Raw genomic sequence first — 21214 nt, 5'->3', positions numbered from 1 at the left:
CAATTTGTAAACAGGAGGCCAGATAAAAAAGATGAAAAATTCAAGAGGGTTGATGTTGCCTGAAAAAAAAGGTGCTGAATACCCTTCACCATGGGAACCATCCAGAAGACAAAAATGTACACAGATTTCTAAAACGGCCTTCCAAACCTTCAATGGCATTGAAGTTGAATTTTGTAGCTTTTCTTCCTTCTGCATATGTATAAACTGAGAATAGAAACCATCCCCTGTAAGGAGGTTTCTATACATATATCAAAGGATTTTGATGACATTATAATAACCAATAGAGTGAAGCTGGGGCAGTTTGTGATGATTTTGGATTCTCAAGACATTTACCTTCTGTTATAAAATATTAATGAAACAGCTGACAAGCCAACAAAATTCTAAAGGAGCTCATCTCACAGGAGAGAAATTTGTTGACATTGATTTGGACTGTGAAGTGGGTTTTATGAACTCCCAGATATGTACGTGCCTATTATTACCTTTGTGTTAATTGTGTATTCAAGGGAGAGATGCAGAGCTTTCAGAGGTGGACATCATCGTAACCTCTTTCATTATTCAATGCATTTCGAAGCTATGGGGCAAGACAGTGCTTGGGCTGTTGCTATTTTTATTTGCTTTTAAATAGAGTGACTTATCTTGCAAAATGAATGTGAATAGCTTATTGTTGTTTTAGTATTAAACATTTTGTGGTTTAATTTTTTTATGGCTGCAAGAATTTCAGGGCATGGTGATTTTTATTAGGTAGAAAAAACCAGGCAATGATGATCAGAAACACTTTCCTCTAATAGTAGTAAAAGTTGCTATAACTGGAAAGTTTAGGGCAAGAGGATAGCTCCTAACTGCTGGCAGTTGAAAAGTGCTGGGAAAGAAAAGCAGCAGTGCATACATATAGAGATAGATAATAGTAGGGCTTTCGGTTCAAGATGGCAGAGTAGAAGGTCATGCACTCACCTCCTCCTGCAAGAGCACCAAAATCACAGCTAGCTGTTGAACAACCACCGACAGGAAGATACTGGAACTTACCAAAAAAAGATCTCCCATGTCCAAAGACAAAGAAGAACCTGCAGTGAGATGGTAGGAGGGGCACAATCACAATAAAATCAAATCCCATACCTGCCACTTTGGTGACCCATAAACTTGTTGTTGTGCAGCTGCTCAGTCGTGTCCGACTCTTTGTGACCCCGTGGACTGCAGCATACCAGGCCTCCCTGTCCCTCACCATCTCCTGGAGTTAGCTCAAACTCATATCCACTGAGTCTGTGATGCCATCCAAACATCTCATCGTCTGTCATCCCCTTCTCCTCCTGCCTTCAATCTTGCTGAGCATCAGGGTATTTTCCAGTGAGTTGGCTCATAACCAAAATATTGGAGCTTCAGCTTCAGCATCGGTCCTTCCAATGAATATTCAGGGTTGATTTCATTTAGGATTGACTGGTGTGATCTCCTTGCTTTCCAAGGGACTCTTAGCAGTCTTCTTCAACACCACAGTTCAAAAGCATGAGTTCTTCAGCACTCAGTCTTTTGTACTGTCCAGCTCTCACATTTGTTCATGACTACTGGAAAAATGATAGCTTTGACTATACTGACCTTTGTTGGCAAAGTAATGTCTCTGCTTTTTAACATGCTGTCTGAGTTTGTCATTGCATTTCTCCAAGGAGCAAGGTCTTTTAATTTTAAGGCTGCAGTCACCATCCACAGTGATTTTTGGAGTGCAAGAAATGTCACTGTCAAGTCTGTCATTGTTTTCATTGTTTCCCTATCTATTTGCCGTAAAAGGATGGAACCAGAGAAGACTCTTGAGAGTCCCTTGGACTGCAAGGGATCAAATCAGTCAGTCCTAAAGGAAATCAGTCCTGAATATTCATTGGAAGGACTGATGCTGAAGCTGAAACTCCAATACTTTGGCCACCTGACTCATTGGAAAAATCCCTGATACTGGGAAAGACTGAAGGCAGGAGGAGAAGGGGACGACAAAGGATGAGATGGTAGGATGGCATCACTGACTTGATGGACATGAGTTTGAGCAAGCTCTGAGAGTTGGTGATGAACAGGAAAGCCTGGTGTGCTCCAGTCCCTGGAGTCACAAAGAGTCGGATATAACTGAGCAACTGAACTGAACTGAACTGATGGGACTGGATGCCATGCTGTTTGTTTTTTGAATGTTGAGTTTTAAGCCAGCTTTTTCACTCTCTTCTTTCACCTTCATCAAGAGGCTCTTTAATTCCTCTTCACTTTCTGCCACTAGGGTGGTGTCATCTGCATATCTGAGGTTATTTTTAGTTCTTTTGGCAATTTTGTTTCTAGCTTGTGCTTCATCCAGTCCAACCCACAAACTGGAGAGCAAAATACCAAAGAAGTTCTCCCACTGTTGTGAAGGTTTGGAACTCCATGTCAGGCTTCCCAGCCTGGGGACCTGACAAAGGGACTGGAAATCCCCAGGGAATCTGACTTGGAGGCCAGCAGGATTTTATTAAAGACTTCCATGGGACTGGGGGAAGCAGAGACCGCAGTCTTGGAGAGTACAAACAAAACCTGCGCACACCAAGACTCAGAGGAAAGGAGCAATGACTCCACAGAAGACTGAACCAAAATACCTGCCAGTGTTGGCGGGTCTCCTGTGGAGGAGTGGGTTGGCAGGGGCTCACCACAGGAATGTGGGACTGGCAGCAGCAGTCTGGGAAGGTCCCTTTTGATGTAAACCCTCTTGGAGGTCACCATGAATCTGAAGGCTGGGTCGCCTCAGGTCAAAAAACTACCAGAGAGGGAGCCCAACCCCATCCATCAATAGAGAATTGGATTCCAACCTTACCAAACATGGCCCTGCCCACCAGAGCAAGACCCAGTTTTTCCCACCACTCGTCCCTCCCATCAGGAAACTTACACAAGCCTCTTAGCCTCCTCCAGCAGAGGGCAGATAGAAGAAACAAGAAGAACCACAATTCCGCAGCTGATAAAACCACATTACAGAAAGTTAATATATATATAGATGTGTGTGTGTGTGTGTGTGTGTGTGTGTGTGTGTATGGCTTCCCTAGTGGCTCAGCGGTGAAGAATCCACCAGCAATGCAGGAGACACAGGCTCGATCCCTGGGTCAGGAAGATCCTCTGGAGAAGGGAATGGAACCCACTTCAGTATTTTTGTCTGGGAAATCCCATGGACAGAGGAGCCTGGCAAGCTATGGTCTGTGTGGTCACAAAGAGTCAGACATGACTGAAGCGACTTAGCACACATGAGTGCATGTATATCTATAATACTTTTTCTTCAGTTCTTGGCATCCCTTCCTCTAGCCCTTGGACCCAGAATGGTGAGCTGCAATATCAAAAGTAGCCAGCAATTCTTCATAGTGAGAGAGAACAAGGCATCCGGAGTCTTTAATATATATTGGCTACTAATCCAGCACCTGGTTGCTTATCTCCAGATATTTTTTTGTTATGTTTTGTTTTTTATCAACAGGGCAATAAAGACTCACCATTTTATAATAGTTTCTTTGTGGCATTGGGTTTTATCTGAGTAAGCTACCTAGAATACTTTATCACGTTATAATCAAGCATGTGCATCTGCACGTCAGCAGGCAGAGTTAGAGTAGAAGGCTGGAGAACTCTCAGCATACAGAGGCACATGTGTCCAGACATTTAGTGTGTACATATCCAAAGTGTTTGTGTAAAATTTAACTCCAATATTGACCCCATTAGCACCATCTTTTTAACAGTCAAATTAACTACATACACATATTGAATAATTGTCTCTCAAATGATCTTTGACAAAGTTTCCAAGATATTTTAATGGAAAAGGAATAATCTTTTCAACAACTGGGCATGCATAGGCAAAAAAAAAAAATGAACCTAGATATTATTCAAAAATTTTTGAATTATTCACAAAAATTAATTCAAAACATATTATAGCTTGAAATGTAAAATGCAGTACTATTAAACTTCAGAAAAAAAAGGAAAAAATCTATCTGAACTTGAATTTGGTGGTGAATTTTTTAAATTAATTTATTTTAATTGGATGATAACTATTTTACAATATTGTGATGGTTTTCGTGGTGGTGAATTTTTAACGACACACACACAAGACCTACAATCCATAAAAGAAAAATCAGTTTGGATTTAATTAAAAATTTAAAGCTTCTGCCCTGAGAAATACTCTATTTCAGAGAATGAAATGACATGCCACCGACATGGAGAAAATGTCTGCAGATCATATCTGATAAAGTACTTGTATCCAAAATATACACAGAACTCTTAAAACTCAGTAATAAAATAAACAATAAAAATTGGGCAAGAGATACACACAGAAAATTCACCAAAGAAGGTATACAGATGGCAAATAAGCATATAAAAGTATGCTCAGTCATTTGTCATTAGAGTAATGCAAATTCAAACAACAATGAGATAACCACTACATACTTATTAGAATGTCTAAAACCCAGAAAAACTGACAACTGGTGACGATGCAAAGCCACAAGGAACTCTCATTCATTCCTGGAGGGAATGAAAATCTTACAGCCACTTTGGAAGACAGTTTGACAGTTTCTTACAAAGTGAGAACAATAGTCTTACTGTTTGATACATCAGTTGCATTGTTAGGTATTTACCCAAATGTGTTGAAAACTTATGTCCACACAAAAACTAAGTGTTTATAGCTGCATTCATAATTACTAAAAACTAGAAACAACCAAGATGCCTTTTGATAGTCAAAGTATGGTACATCTGTATAATGGAATATTATTCAGCAGTTAAAAGGAATGCATTATTTAACCAGTAAAAGAGACAAATGAAACTTAAACACATATGGCTAAGTGAAAAAAGCCAGTCTAAGTAGGGCAAATGCTGAGTGATTCCCATTAAATGGCATTCTAGAAAGGCAAACCCATAGAGACAGGAAACTGATTAGTGTTTGCCAGTGGTCTAAGAGGCTTGGTGAAGAAAGGTTTCAACACATGAGGCACAGGGTATTTTTTTAAGACAGTGAAAATATTCAGTATGATTCTATAATGATGGATACATTATAGAATGACAAAGTGGAATGCAGAATGTGACAAAAGAATCATAACTTTATTACAAATGTGTGGAACAATATCATTGAAGGGGCTTAAAGTAGACACTGTTAACCTAACTAACTTAGGAGATATAGGAATTTGTAAGGTTAAAGGCAAACTGAACTATACATGAGGATTGTACTATACATAAGGATTGTACTCCACCTATTGAAGTGTCTTTTCACATGGGGGAGCTGGTTAACGATTCAAATATAATTATGTATATGTCAAGTTGAACAATTAAATAGATGGCAGATGGTTGGAGTTGTTTCTAACTGTTGTACTGGAAGGTTATAAATAAACAAGAAAAGACTAGAATGATAGATGTGGTAACGAATTAGTTGAAGACCAATTGTATGAACTGGTGTTTACCTTCAATAGATACAGATGTGTACATTTAGAAATATAGAGAGCTGGTATTTATAAATAGTATATGCATTGGTATTCATACATGTATTTCCTTGCTCTTTCAGCTGAGAAGGGCTAGAAAAAAGACCTCAGGAGTAACAAGCACAGCTAATGCTCAGATTTTCATTTTGAGCATTCATTTCATTTCTCTGATAAAAAACCAGGGCTTCTTGGAGAAATGGCTGATTCTAAGATTGGAACAGGAAATATACAAAGTGAGCCTCAAGCACCTTGTAGTGTCAGAAGGTAAGGATGTGTTTCTTAAAACAACAAAAAGCAAAATATTTTTAAAAGCAAAAAATAGGAGTATGTTAAAAACAAACAAACAAACATAGAAGCCATCTGAAAGAGTTCTCAATGGCCAAAACTGGAACAGTTTGAGCACCAACATAAACAAAGTTTTATTGATTTGTAACCCAGAGATCAGTCCTGGGTGTTCTTTGGAAGGAATGATGCTAAAGCTGAAACTCCAGTTCTTTGGCCACTTCATGCGAAGAGTTGACTCATTGGAAAAGACTCTGATGCTGGCAGGGATTGGGGTCAGGAGGAGAAGGGGACGACAGAGGATGAGTTGACTGGATGGCATCACCGACTCGATGGACGTGAGTTTGAGTGAACTCCGGGAGTTGGTGATGGACAGGGAGGCCTGGCGTGCTGCAATTCATGGGGTCACAGAGTCGGACACGACTGAGCAGCTGAACTGAACTGAACTGAACCCAAAGCATAAAATATCCATGACTCTATAATGATACTGATAATGATTGAATAAGTAAAACATGGAGAATAAAGCAAATATCTCATGCAGAAGAATTCAGTAATATATGCCACCTCTCCTTAAGTGTGGGTTGCACATAGTAATGACCTCCCAAAATGTACAAGTATGGAAGGGAGCAGTGAGAAAGGGGAATTTGCAGTGGAGAAATCTGACAAACACTACCTCAGCCAGGTAATCAATAATGTTGATAGCATATTAACATGATCCCATGGACTGCAGCCCACCAGGTTCCTCTGTTCCTGGGATTCTCCCAGCAAGAATACCGGAATGGGTTGCCATTTATCCCCCAGAGGATCTTCCCCACGGAAGGATCAAACCCACGTCTCCTGCATTTCCTGCATTGGTAGGCGGATTCTTTACGACACAGGAAGCTCCATATTTTTTGGATACAGTGTGATAAAAATGGCAGTTTACCTCTGTGGTCTTAATCACAAAATTCCATAACAGATTCCAATAGAGGGGCATCGTACAAAATACCTAAAAATATGTCAGACCAGAAGTCCTCAAGACTGCCAAGCTCACCAAACCCAAGGGTAGTCTGAGGAATTGTCACAGTCAAGAGCAGTCAAAGGAAATACAATGATTAAATGTAAAACAATATCCTTGTTGGGATTCCAGAACAGAAAAAGAACATTAGAAAAAACCATGAAAATATTTTTTTAGAAGTATTTAGTTAATAACAATGTATCAAAATTAATTTGTTGACTTTCACAAATGTACCATAATAATAAAACATACTAATAGCATGGGAAATTAGATATGGGCTACAGGAGAACTCTGCAGATCTTTGTGATTTTTTTCTATAAGTATAAAATGTTTGAAAATACAAGATTTACTTAAAAAGGAATTTATCAAAGGTCTTCAGGAAGTTAAACACATATTGGGTATGCTTTCTAAATAAACATGGATATTCTCACACACATGAAGAAAATGGAGAGTCACATATGTGGATACATTTTACAAACATATTGTGGATAGACTGTGTTAATAATTTAACTGACTCAGTATCTTTATTTGATTATATATATATATATATATATATATATTTTCAGCAGAATTCTATATATAAAAAACATAACCTGAGTTTCACTTTTTAACAAAAGAAGAAATATTTTATACTAGAATATTTTATACTTAAAAAAATTGCCCGTCATTGTGCTGAGGTGTGCTTTGCTGGAAGAGGTGAAAGTAAGAAATCTTGACTCACATTGCCTAAAATTTCATCTCAGCTCTGTCACTTTCAAGTTATATGAACTTTTGCAATTTACTGGATCCCTTTGCAATCAAGCTTCTCATCTGTAAAAGAGGCATGATAATCATATGTATAACTCATAATCTTCTTGCAAATAACAAGTTCTTATAACAAGGCCCTATGGCACATGTGCTCAGTCTATGTTGGTATTGTCACAATTAGCATAACGCCAAGAATGATTGCCACATATATATTGTCCTTAACATGGACAAATATTTGACTCTATTGATACATAAAAATAAGTCAATAAAATTTCTCTAATGATAGCTTTGTGGATGTGACAGTCAGAAAATTCCATATTGATCAGTAAGGGATTCAAAGGGAGAGTTCAGATGGATCTCCTCTCTTCTCCCCATCCACCCCTTTCACTCTAATTGTTTTTTCCTTTCTTTTTCATGCTCCTTTTGAAGGTGGGAGTGACAGTAATTACAAAAGAAATACAAGGAAAAATGAAGGCATTGTATTAGAGTGTCCTGGCCTGAGATGGTTGAACTTAATTGCACAAGCTTGAGAAATATATTAATCCAAATTTGTGGATATATAATCACTTAATTATTTGTAACTAATGCAGTTGTATTCAGAGACAAACTGTTTAGTCAAAATAAGTGCTGTGTTTGTTGCTTGAAAGTTCATGCAATTAATTCATTCATACATTAGTTAAAAGCTAATACGTACTGGACCCTGGGCTAATCATGGTGCTACAATGTTGGCAAAAAAAAAGCCATTGTTCCTTTCCTTATAATGAATCCAGTTAGAGGGGAGAATGGTGAAGGTTAAATACTAAACAGAAAAACCATTTGAATACATGGCTGAATCACTTCCAACTTTGGTGACCACTGTGAAGAAAGCTGAGCTCCCAAGAATTGATGCTTTTGAACTGTGGTGTTGGAGAAGACTCTTGAGAGTCTCTTGGACTGCAAGGAGATCCAACCAGTCCATTCTAAAGGAGATCAGTCCTGGGTGTTCACTAGAAGGACTGATGCTAAAGCTGAAACTCCAATACTTTGGCCACCTCATGAGAAGAGTTGACTCATTGGAAAAGACTCTGATGCTGGGAGGGACTGGGGGCAGGAGGAGAAGGGGACGACAGAGGATGAGATGGCTGGATGGCATCACTGACTCGATGGACATGGGTTTGGGTGGACTCCGGGAGTTGGTGATGGACAGGGGGCCTGGTGTGCTGTGATTCATGGGTCACAGAGAGTTGGACACGACTGAGCGACTGAACTGAACTGATACATTCAAATGGGCTTCCCAGGTGATGCTCGTGGTAAAGATGCCAGCTGCCAATGCAGGAGACATAAGAGACGTGGGTTCAATCCCTGGGTTGGGAGGATCCCCTGGAGGAAGAAATGGCAACCCACCCCAGTATTCTGCCTGGAGAATTCCATGAACAGAGGAGCCTGGTAGGCTATAGTCAGGGGATGGAAAGAGTTGTACACGGCTAAAGAAATTTTGTATACATACATTCAAATGGAAGAAGTTCAATGGATGTCACACACAAGAACCATGAAGTAAACTACATCAATAAAATTTATAATAAAGTTGCTCAAAATTCACTGAGAAATTAAAAAAAATTTTTTAAATCTCCAAGGAAAAAAAGACTCCTTATGAAGAAAGAAAGAAAGATACAGACCAATTCAGAATCCTCAGCAAAAAATAATGCAAATGAAAAGACAATGGAAGAATTTCATAGAGATTGTATACCAGTACCCTCCTCCCAGTCCTTTCTTGGCAGAAATTGACAAACTGATTCTAACATTGATGTGAAATCTGAGAAATCTTGAATAGATGAAACAGTTTTTATAAAGGGGATGAAAACTGAAGATCTTATACTACCTGGTTTCATGATTTATAATATTATTGTAGTTAAAGCAGTCTGATATTGGTGTAAAGTGTATATCTATATATATCAGAGCAACATAATAGATAGCCCAGAAAAATAACTACATAACTGTGGCTGATGTTCAACAAATGTGTCAAGATACTGCAATAGGGGAATGGACTTTTTTTCAATACCAGGTACCAGAAAAATTGGATATCCATATGCCACAAATAATAACTGATAACTTTACCTTATACCATATTCACACCATAACTCAAAATTAGTTGTATATGGATATTTACAAGCTGAAACTAGAAAAACTCCTAGAAGGAAACAAAAGAAAAATGTGATCTTCGGTAAGACAAAGATTTCTTAGCTATGATGCCATTAAGGATACTACATTAAAAACTGGTGTATCGAATTTCATCAAGGTTGAAATCTTTTGCTCTTCAAAATATACCATTAAGAAAATAAGAAGATAGGTCATAGACTAAGGGAAAAAATATATATATATATCTGATAAATAACTCAAATACATATTATATAAAGAACTCTTAAGACTCAATGATAAAATTTTAAGTGATATGATTTTTAAAATGGCTTAAATATTTGAATACACATTTCATCACATAGAGTGCCACTTTGGAAACCAGTTTGACAGTTTCTTTAAAATGTAGATATATACTTAAGGTACAGTAATTGGGAAACTCAAACATGTTCTTAAGATATAATAATTCCACTCATAAAGAAAATGAAAACATGTCTACCCAAAGATTTGTATACAAATAGTCATCACAGTATTATTTATAATAGTCAAAGGCTGGAGACATTCCAGATGTCCTTGAACTGGTGAATGGATAAACAAAATGTTTATGATGAGATGGTTGGAAGGCATCACTGTCTCAGTGGACATGAATTTGAACAGACTCCAGGAGATAGCGGAGGACAGTGGAACCTGGTGTGCTGCAGTCCATGGGGTCGCAAAGAGTCAGATACAACTTGGGAACTGAACAACAGCAGCATCCATACAGTGTGGAATACCATCTAGAAATGAAAAGAAACACACTATTGATACATGCAACAAGATGGATAAATGTGAAATAGGTTATATCTACGTGAAAGAAGACAGATACAAAACTACTACATAATTCTATGTCCTGGAGGTAGAACTGGGATTTGACTTCAAATGGGCATAAGGTTAATTCTGGGGATGATCGAAAGTTTCTAAAATTAGACTAGGTGATGGTTGCACAACTGTGTAAATTTTCAAAACTAAAAACATCAAACTGTACAATTACCTTGGATTCATGGATGGTGTGTAAATGATACCTCAATGAAACTGATAAAACTTTAATAAAGTAGAATTCAAAGAAACAGTGGAATGCTTTAATGAACTGATTTTCATGTATTGTTGTTGCTGTTTAGTCATTAAGTCATGTCCAACTCTTTGCGACCCCATGTACTGCAGCACGCCAGGCTTCGCTGTCCTTCACCATCTCTCAGAGTTTGCTCAGATTTATACCCATTGAGTCACTGATGCTATCTAACCATTTCATTCTCTGCATTACAGAAATTGAATTTGTTCTCAAAAACATTTATGCATACAATTATAACTCCAGTTCCAGGTGGTTTTATCAATGAATTCTACCAAACATTTAAGGAAGAAATAACACTAATCCAAAACAGAGAAGACTCTTGAGAGTCCCTTGGACTGCAAGGAGATCCAATCAGTCCATCCCAAAGGAGATCAGTCCTGGGTGTTCATTGGTAGGACTGATGTTGAAGCTGAAACTCCAATACTTTGGTCACCTGATGCGAAGAGCTGACTCATTTGAAAAAACCCTGATGCTGGAAAAGATTGAGGGCAGGAGGAGAAGGGGACCACAGAGGATGAGATGGTTGGATGGCATCACTGACTCAATGGACATGGGCTTGGGTGGGCTCCGGGAGTTGGTGATGGACAGGGAGGCCTGACGTGCTGTGGTTCATGGGTTCTCAAAGAGTTGGACACAACTGAGCGACTGAACTGAACTGACTGAAAAAATAATCCTCTCCATATTCTGGCATACAAAAGATGAAGAAACTTTCCAATTCACTTTATGAGTTCAGCAATACCATGATAGTAAAATAACTCAAAAAATGTCAAGGAAATACAATTAAAGATCAATATTCCTCATGAGCATGAAGACAAAATTAACAAAATACTAGAAAAGTGAAGTCAGCAACATATAAAAATATATGGAGAATGGCATTGAAATATGTATACTATCATATATGAAACGAGTCGCCAGTCCAGGTTCGATGCACGATACTGGATGCTTGGGGCTGGAGCACTGGGATGATCCAGAGGGATGGTATGGGGAGGGAGGAGGGTTCAGGATGGGGAACACATGTATACCTGTGGCAGATTCATTTTGATATATGGCAAAACCAATACAATATTGTAAAGTTAAATAAAATAAAATTTAAAAAATAAATAAATAAAAATAAAAGGAAAAAAACAAAAATATATATAATAAAGAACAGGTGAGATTTATTGTAGAAATGCAAGCTTGATTTACTTTTAGAAAATCAAGGAGACTCAGTGGGGGCTCTGCCTGCCAGTCCACTAGACACTGGTTCGATCCCTGATCCAAGAAGATCCTGCATGCTACAGAGCCATTAGGCACATGTGCCACAGCTATTGAGCCTGTGCTCTACAGCCTGGGAGCTGCAACTGTGGGGCCCACTTGCCACAACTACTGAAGCCCAAGCACCCTAGAGCCCATGCTCTGCAACAAGAGAAGCCCCGCAAGGAAAAGCCTGTGCACCACCACTAGAGAGCAGCCCCACTTGCTGTAACTAGAGAAAAACCCACAGAGCAACAATGACACAGCACAGCCAAAAATAAATAAAAACTAAAAAAAAAGGAAATCAGTGTAACAATATAACAGAATGATAGGAAAAAATCTTTTGATTATTTCAATAGATGGAGAAAAGATTTTAATAAAATTTAAAACTCACTCATAGTGGGAAAGGGAGGAACTCTTAGTCTTCAAGGAAAAGAAGAAAATTTTCTCATTCAGAAATAAAGGCATCTTTAAAAAATCACACAGCTAACACGATACTTTCTGCCATAAGGGTGGTATCATCTGCATATCTGAGGTTATTGAGATTTCTCCTGGCAATCTTAATTCCAGCTTGTGCTTCTTCCAGCCCAGCGTTTCTCATGATGTACTCTGCATATAAGTTAAATAAGCAGGGTGATAATATACAGCTTTGACGTACTCCTACTCCTTTTCAAATATGCAGATAACACCACCCTTATGGCAGAAAGTGAAGAGGAACTAAAAAGCCTCTTAATGAAAGTGAAAGTGGAGAGTGAAAAAGTTGGCTTACAACTCAACATTCAGAAGACGAACATCATGGCATCTGGCCCCATCACTTCATGGGAAATAGATGGGGAAACAGTGGAAACAGTGTCAGAATTATTTTTGGGGGCTCCAAAATCACTGCAGATGGTGACTGCAGCCATGAAATTAAAAGACGCTTACTCCTTGGAAGAAAAGTTATGACCAACCTAGATAGCATATTCAAAAGCAGAGACATTAGTTTGCCAACAAAGGTCCATCTAGTCAAGGCTATGGTTTTTCCACTGGTCATGTATGGATGTAAGAGTTTGACTGTGAAGAAAGCTGACCGCCCAAGAATTGATGCTTTTGAACTGTGGTGTTGGAGAAGACTCTTGAGAGTCCCTTGGACTGCAAGGTGATCCAACCAGTCCATTCTGAAGGAGATCAGCCCTGGGATTTCTTTGTAGGGAATGATGCTGAAGCTGAACTCCGGTATTTTGGCCACCTCATGCGAAGAGTTGACTCATTGGAAAAGACTCTGATGCTGGGAGGGGTTGGGGGCAGGAGGAGAAGGGGACGACAGAGGATGAGATGGCTGGATTGCATCACCGACTCGATGGACGTGAGTTTGAGTGAACTCCGGGAGTTGGTGATGGACAGGGAGGCCTGGTGTACTGCGATTCATGGAGTCGCAAGGAGTCGGATACGACTGAGCGACTGAACTGAACTGAACATGATACTTGAGTGAAACATGAATCTGTTTACTCCAAAGTTTGGGGATAGAGTAAGTGTGTTTACTCTCATAACTTTTATCCAGAATTGCTGCAGAGGCCCTAGCCAGCACAATAAAGCAAGAAAAAGAAATGAAATATTAAATCAGAAAAGAAGTAGAATTTCTATTATTTGTAAGCAACATAATTATAGACAAAGAGACTCTACTTGACTCTGTAACATATAAGTGAATTTAGCAATGTGACAGTATACAAGATCAATATTAAAAAACCAATTTTATTTTTATATGTCATCAGCAAATAATCAAAAAGTAAAATTAAAATACTATTTCCAAAAATGTAAAAAATATCAAAACTGGGAATAAAAGATAGGAGAATACCTTCTTGAAGTTGGAATAAGCAAAGGTTTCTTGCGCAATACTCAAAAGCCCTAATCATAAAAGAAAAAGCTAATAAAACTGACTTCATTAAATAGGCCATTTCAAAAAGTGAACAGAGAAACTACATCCAGGGGAAAATATTAACAGTCCATTAAAAGGGTAAACTCATCTTTGGTGATTGAATTATGAAAGTGGTTATTTCTGTGAGGGACATTCTGAGAATGATGGAAATGTTCTGTACTTTGTTGTGGATTATAGTTACTGAGATGTATACAATTATCAAATGTCATCAAACAGGGCACTTGAGACCTGTGCATTTTACTTTGTGATGATTATATTGCACCTCAAGTTTAAAAAAAGCATACAATTTTTTAAAATATTTAAATTTTACAAAGCAAACACTCCTTGCCCAAGAAGTGAAATTAGCAATAAACCCACAAATAGAAAGGGGGAAGGAATTAGATTTATGAAATGGAAATTAAATAAATGATTATGGGTTAGGTAGAAGAGTTGTGATCTAGACATTTTGGATCTACTACAGAGTTAATCACCCCTGAATGATTAAGGGGGAAAGTCTCTAGAGAAAAGAATTTTCTACTAAAAAATGCGCATTGATCAAAATTCCTACCAGCAACTCAATCCAGGTATTTTTTAAAATGCATGATTCATTATTTTGACATCTAAATGTCATAACTATCTTTGATCCTTTTCCTTGGGGATACCTTACTTAAATGTGATAGAGTAACAGAAAATAAGGGGGAGTGGGTGAGTAAGAATCTCTTTTTCTGCATCTCTCTATTCTCACAAAAAGGTAAATATGCTTAGCTCCACCCTTCCCCCACGCCTCAAGGGGGCTGTGAAAATCCTGGACAGATTTCAGACACTTCAGGGTCATTGTTCTCTTTTCTGAAATGCAGTACTGCTGCTTTCCCTCACTGCTAGGTGGGTCCCTGAGTGGAAGTGGAAATTCCTGCGTGCATGCACACACACATGCACACACACACACTTCTTTTCTGTCATCACATAAACTGGTGAACAATTAGATGGTATTTCCCTGGCTAAATGGGCTCCTAAGAGATCTTCCAGTTATTCCTGCTATTTAGCTAATCAATCTTGTCACCCCATGGTTACTGGAAGTGTGTTGGCTAAGATGATCAGCCGTGTCCCCAGCAATAAAACTCAACGGGAAAGCAATAAGAATTCTTCAGTTACAAAAGGAGTCCTATCTCCCCATCACTTCAATCCATCCTTGTAAAAGTTTCAGAATGGCCTTATATCTTCCTTTGAGCTTTTGGTGCTATGAATGGAATAGAGAGGAAGTCCTACCATTAGATAATATCCACAGCGTATACTTCATATACCTTACTGTACAACTTAAAATAGCAGCTAGGTAAAAAATTACTGGAATAAATTACTTGTTTGTGATTCCTCCAAAGTTCTTTTTCTAGGAGTCTGAATCACAAAAATTATTTTTCTGGTAAACATAGAAACTGAGGCAAGCGGAGTATCAGAAACATGGCCAAGATTCCTGTGAATTAGAGTTTGAGATAGTAGTTATAATCAGAATTCTAGTCTTCTCCCTTGTGAACTGAGAACATTCTTTCCACACAAAGATGAATTTAGCAGCATGTAATTTTCCTTCTTATCCACTAAATGTGGGATTGAATTAGAGTTTACCTAGAGAAATCTAATTTGTAGTTTGGAAAATAAGCAAAAAGCTGTTCGACTGCAATGTTGATATTCTGATCACATTACATATGCATAAGAAGATAGTATCAAGCCAAGCTTTATTTACATTTCCTAAGTGTCTTTTTTTTTTCACTTTGTATAAACTAATGAGTGGTGCTGTTAGGGAATATGTGTATCCCTCTTTGTAATGGATTAAGTGTGAGTCCTGTTAAACACTAGGCCATAAATCAGACTGTGTTCTCTATGCCTAATTAAGGGTTTAAAGGGGGAAAAGGTAAATTCTTGAATGAAGGGCTCTACTCAGAAGCAGAGTTTGTAATTTCACAAAGGAAGTAGAGAGATAAAGCAGAAAAAAGAGCAATTTAAGAGAATGAAAGAGGAAAGCTATGAAAGTGCTGTAGCCGTTTTATTCTACTTCTCCCCAGATTTCAGAATGCTTTACCTGCTGAAAGGACTAGATATAAGGTGAGCTTTTTTTTTTTTATTTAGTGCACTTAAATGCACAATACTACAAACTGACCGGATAATTTAAAATGGGCATCAAACCATTCTAATCAACTAAAAAAGGAAACCTATATATATTGACAACGCAAATAAAATTAGTTACAGAGAGGTTTGGATGAAAATTTACGATCTTTTTTTCTTTTTAGCTACAATATGTCTATAAGGAGAGCGCATTGAAATCTTAAAATATTAAACTGTTGTAGATTTCCAAAACAAAAGCAACCACAGTTAATCCACTTATTTCCTAGTAGAAGAATTGTCAATAGTTTAGATAAAATTAGTCTCAGACAAAATTTTTAAAACCCTTCTGTATGTTTATCATTTTGACTATACATAATTAATAATGCTGATAATTGGCTCCATTTCACTTTGGTTTGTATTACTCTGAACTGCTCAGTTGAAATATTTGGGGAGGGAGCATTTTGCTATCAAGAGGGAAAAAAAGCAAATGCATCTTGATTGGCTGGACTTTTATCATATGTACAATGAAAGGAATTATTTTACTCAATTTCCAATAATTTACTTTTTACTCAATAAATATTTATTGTGGCTTGGATTATGACAAGTAATTTGCTTTGTGCTGGAAATTCAGTGAATGGGACAAGGGACAAAGAAGATAAGACACCACTTTCATGGAATTTCCAGACTACTTAGAACTTAATTGATCATTAACAAAAGATATGTAGGAAAAAAATAGGATTATTAAATATTATTATTTGTAGAATTCAGAGATTCTCAGCTTCTGCATTATATATATATATTTCAGAAATAAATACTGCATGGTCATCAAGACCACCTAAGACTTCTCCCATCTCCCCTGCAACCCTTGACTCTATTCTCTTCAACTTTTATTACTCCTTCCCCACCCCACCTTCTGCTCTGTGCTGTGCCTGCTGGTGGGCATGTGTGGGGGAGGGGTAGAAGAGATTTCCTTTCATTCCAGACTTCCACAGGCAATGGGATGTGGGATGGCTGGGGAAGCAATCTCAGTCCCTTATTCCTGCCTGAAACACCTAAATTTTCTCATCTATGGTCAACACTTTAGGATCCATTGTGAAAATTTGTATTCCCTAACAGATCAGTCATGACACAACAACTTCTGTCCTCAGATTCTAAAGTCTCTCTTGTATTAGGATTGGATTTTCATATGAACACGAACCCTTTTGCAGTACATTACCTCTGTTTTATTTTTTTCAAACTGATATTGATTACTGTTTGGATTTGATCAGTACCGAACACTTATCAATGGTTAAATATCTTGTATTATAAAAGAAGGGCTTCCCTAGTGGCTCAGATGGTAAAGCGTCTGCCTGCAATGCAGGAGACCTGGGTTCGATCCCTGGGTTGGGAAGATCCCTTGGAGAAGGAAATGGCAACCCACTCTAGTACCCTTGCTCAGAAAATCCCAACATCCCAGGACATTAAAGGCTCTGCTGGGATTGATGATGGGAGACATGAACACATGAAATTGAACTGTTGAATTCTGAACCTAGAAGCAGGAATGGGATTTTAAAGAGCAGGGAAATGCAGAGAAGGTGCTATTAGATGTCAAATGAATTTCCGAGCTATCCCTATGGCTATGTAATTGGGATGGGAATCTTAGAAAAGGAACAATTTATAAGGCAGTTCTGACTGGAACCTGTACTCTTTGAGTTACTCTTCTCTCCTCATTTGAAGGAAGGGTTCTTGAAATATATGTGATCTTATATGAAATTTAAATGAATGCTAGCAGTGCTTGGTGGATGTCATCTTTCTGTTTGAATATTTTCCTAGCTCTAAACTGTCCTGACTTTTTACTGTACTTATATTTGGAAAAGTTTCTCTTAATTCCTACAGATTTGAACGTTCAAATCCTACCCATCCTTCAAATCCCATTAAGAACATCTTTCTTAAAGCCTTCTTTAATCTCCCTGGTAGAGAGTTCTCTTACTAATTTTCATAAAATTTCACTTGTACATTTCTTGTGACATTCATCACATCACATTCATCTGTTAAAAAAGATATGGAATTTAGCAAGCTATAAAAGGTCTATAATTGATCCATATATTCCCTCTTCACACCACATTTATTGAGATTGAGTTACTCATAAGGAAAAGTATGGTTGAATGTAGATAAGTATACACAGAAGAAAAGAATGCAACAACAGCAACAGCATCAGCATCTCTGGAAAGGGGCCCACCTCTATTCTGGTGCTATATGAAACATATGCCATTTGGGTAGAGAATATTGATAAAATCTTTAATCAGACTTAGGTAGTATGGACTCATTGTTGTTTGGTTTCTAAGTGTTTGACTCATTGCAACCCTATGGCCTGTAGCTCACCAGGCTTCTCTGTCCACGGGATTTTCCGGGCAAGAATACTGGAGTGGGTTGCCCTTTTCTTCTCCAGGGGATCTTCCTGACCAAGGGAACCCCTGTCTCCTAAGTGGCAGGCAGATTCTTTACTACTGAGCCACCTGGGATAGGTAGAATCTAAAGTGTCAGTTCATAATACTTTGCTCACTGTCAAAGAATGGATGTATAAACAAATTTTGTTTTAGTTTTTAACAATATAATCGTTTACATCTGCTTAAAGTGGATGATGGACTTTCCAGGTGGCTCAGTGATAAAAAATCCGCCAGCCAGTGCAGGAGATGCAGGTTCAGTCTCTGGGTCTGGAAGATCCCCTGGAGAAGAAAATCACAACCCAGTGTGATTTCCACTCCAGTATTCTTGCCTGGGGAATCCCATAGACAGAGCCTGTTGGGCTACAGTCCAGGGGGTCACAAAGAGTTGGACGTGATTTACCAACTAAACAACAACAACAAAGCGCATTGATATATTTTATTTAATAATCAGAATTGGTTATTAAAGAATAATAATTTGCTGCAAAGGAACTGAATATGAATGTTTTCCAAAAGTTCTTAAGCACTATTTCACACACAAAAAACAAATTATGTGTTTATATATATATATATGCTATGGTCTGATTGCTTTAAATAAATATTTCTGAATGGAAGAGAAAACATTGGAATAAGCATACAGATGCGAATGTAATACAACTTTAATGTATATGAAATGTAAAGTTAAAATGTAATACACAGGAATAAGAGTTATGCAAAGGGCTTCCCTGTTAGCTCAAATGGTAAAGAATCCGCCTGCAAAGCAGGAGACCTGGGTTTGATCCCTGGGTCAGGAAGATCCCCTGGAGAAAGAAATGGCAACCCACTCCAGTATTCTTGCCTGGAAATCCCATGGACAGATAAGCCTGGCGGGCTGCAGGCCACGGGGTCACAAGAATCTGACACGACTTAGAGACCAAACTACCAGTACTTTCAGCCCAGGGATAACTTCAGTGTGTTCTCCAAATCCATTTTTAAAAAGAAAGGGAAAAAAAATGGAGATAATCTTTTGATATTTAAAGACAATGAATAGATTTTTCTTATTCTAATGAATTAATAAGGTAAATATTTTTAAAGAATTAGCATAATCAGTTCTTTATGATTAAGTACTGCCTCTGCTTAATTTCAAATATTTTTATTACTTCAGTCATTTGACACTGTTCTCAAAGGAATCACCTTACTATAATTGTTTCATTCTTAGACATACATCTTTTCATTAGACGTTCATTTCAAGTTAGGAGTATTTATTTTTAAGCGTTGCAGTTTAGAGTAATAGAAACAATATGGGATTAGGGTCAAAAGACTTGAGTTTGATTCAGAACTGATTTAGCTAGAGACCTTGAATGCAATGTAATGTTTCTAAGCTTCATTTCCTCTTTTGTGCAGTAGAGGGAAAAATGTATGTTTAACTGCGTTGTTTTGAGGATGAAATGAGATAATGTATATGAAAAAACAAGACTACTATTTACATACTTTATTATTACAGTTAGGAAATAACCGTACATAAATCATCCAGAATGAGTGCTCGTTTTGTTTTTTTTAGATACCCAAGACATAATTAATGTGTGGGTCATACAGCCATTTCTTTCTTGGCGTTAACAATAACTTTATTGACCTAAACACTTCACCAGCGATCTAAGAAGTTGGAAAGGTTACAATAAACTTTCAAGGCTTAACACATGTTTTTTGTTTGTTTGTAGTTCGCTAGCAAGGTTAACAGTCCAACTCTTCACGCACCCTAAACCTGGCCATTACAAACAATTTTTAAATACACAAGCGTTAGCTGTGCAATTGTTTAGATTCTCATCATGTTTTACGCTATCGAATGATGACTGGACACTATTAAAAATAACTAATGCTAAGTCATCGCACGGCACGGCACTGATCCACGGCCACCGCGCTTTGGTCTCGCATTGTTTTAGATGATGGAGGGGGCTCAACATTGTGTCAAGTTGCACCTTCAGTATTAGTTCTACATCAGAAGAAGCTTTTTTTTTTTTTTCCCACCCTTTCAGGCTCTAAGAATCTACCCAGCCCAGCAGAAAAGGGTTAAAGGAGTCCAGCAGAGGGGAGCAGTGCAGAGAGAGAGAGAGAATGAGTGTGCGAGCGAGTGTGAGCGCACAGGACAGAGGCGTCGAGTTGCGGAGCGGACTCGTACGCAAGTTCCGAAGGCCCGCGTGTCCGCGGTGGCTGGCCCAAAGCGGGCCGGAGAGGCTCCGCCTGAGCGGAGCGGGCAGAGCCCGGAGGGGCTCGGGGTCTGGGTGGGAGGGAGAGGGGTCTCGCGAGGGTTTCAGGGCGTGGCTGGAGTGGGGGGCGCGCGGCGAGTGTGCGCGGGTGTGCGCGCGCGAGAGAGGGCGAGTGTGAGCGCGGCGAGTGTGAGCGCGGCGAGTGTGCGGCCGCGTCGCCATTCCCCGTGACGTCAGAGTGTATTGTTGTGAGCGGGGCCGAGCGGAGCATCCCCGGAGCTGTCACCGCGGCGGCGGCGCAGTGCAAGCCCCGCACGAGCGAGCCCGGCCGGCGCCGCCCCCGCCCCCGGCCTCGGCCCCGGCCCCGGCCCCGCCGCCGCCGCCGCCCCCGCCCCGGCCCGCCCGTCGCGCGCCGCCGCCGCCCGCGCGCCCCCACCCAGCCCACCCCACCCCCCTCGCTCCATCCCTCCCACCCGCCGCCCGCGCGCCTCCCCCCGCGGAGCGAGTGCGGGTCACCGGGTCACTGGGTCATTGTCTCGGCGCCCGAACCCCGAGCACCCCGTGGAATCCCCCACGTCATCAGCAGAACCATCAATGAGATGCAAACATGAAAGACAAGAGGAAGAAGAAGGACCGCACCTGGGCCGAGGCTGCCCGCCTGGTACGTACCGCCCCCCGCCCGCCGCCCCGCGCTGGCCCGCGCCGGCGG

The sequence above is a fragment of the Bos mutus genome, chromosome 24, assembly GCF_027580195.1.
Source record: "Bos mutus isolate GX-2022 chromosome 24, NWIPB_WYAK_1.1, whole genome shotgun sequence".
Classification (NCBI taxonomy): domain Eukaryota; kingdom Metazoa; phylum Chordata; class Mammalia; order Artiodactyla; family Bovidae; genus Bos; species Bos mutus.
The sequence above is the reverse complement of the archived record's forward strand: the minus strand, read 5'-3'. Positions refer to the sequence as shown.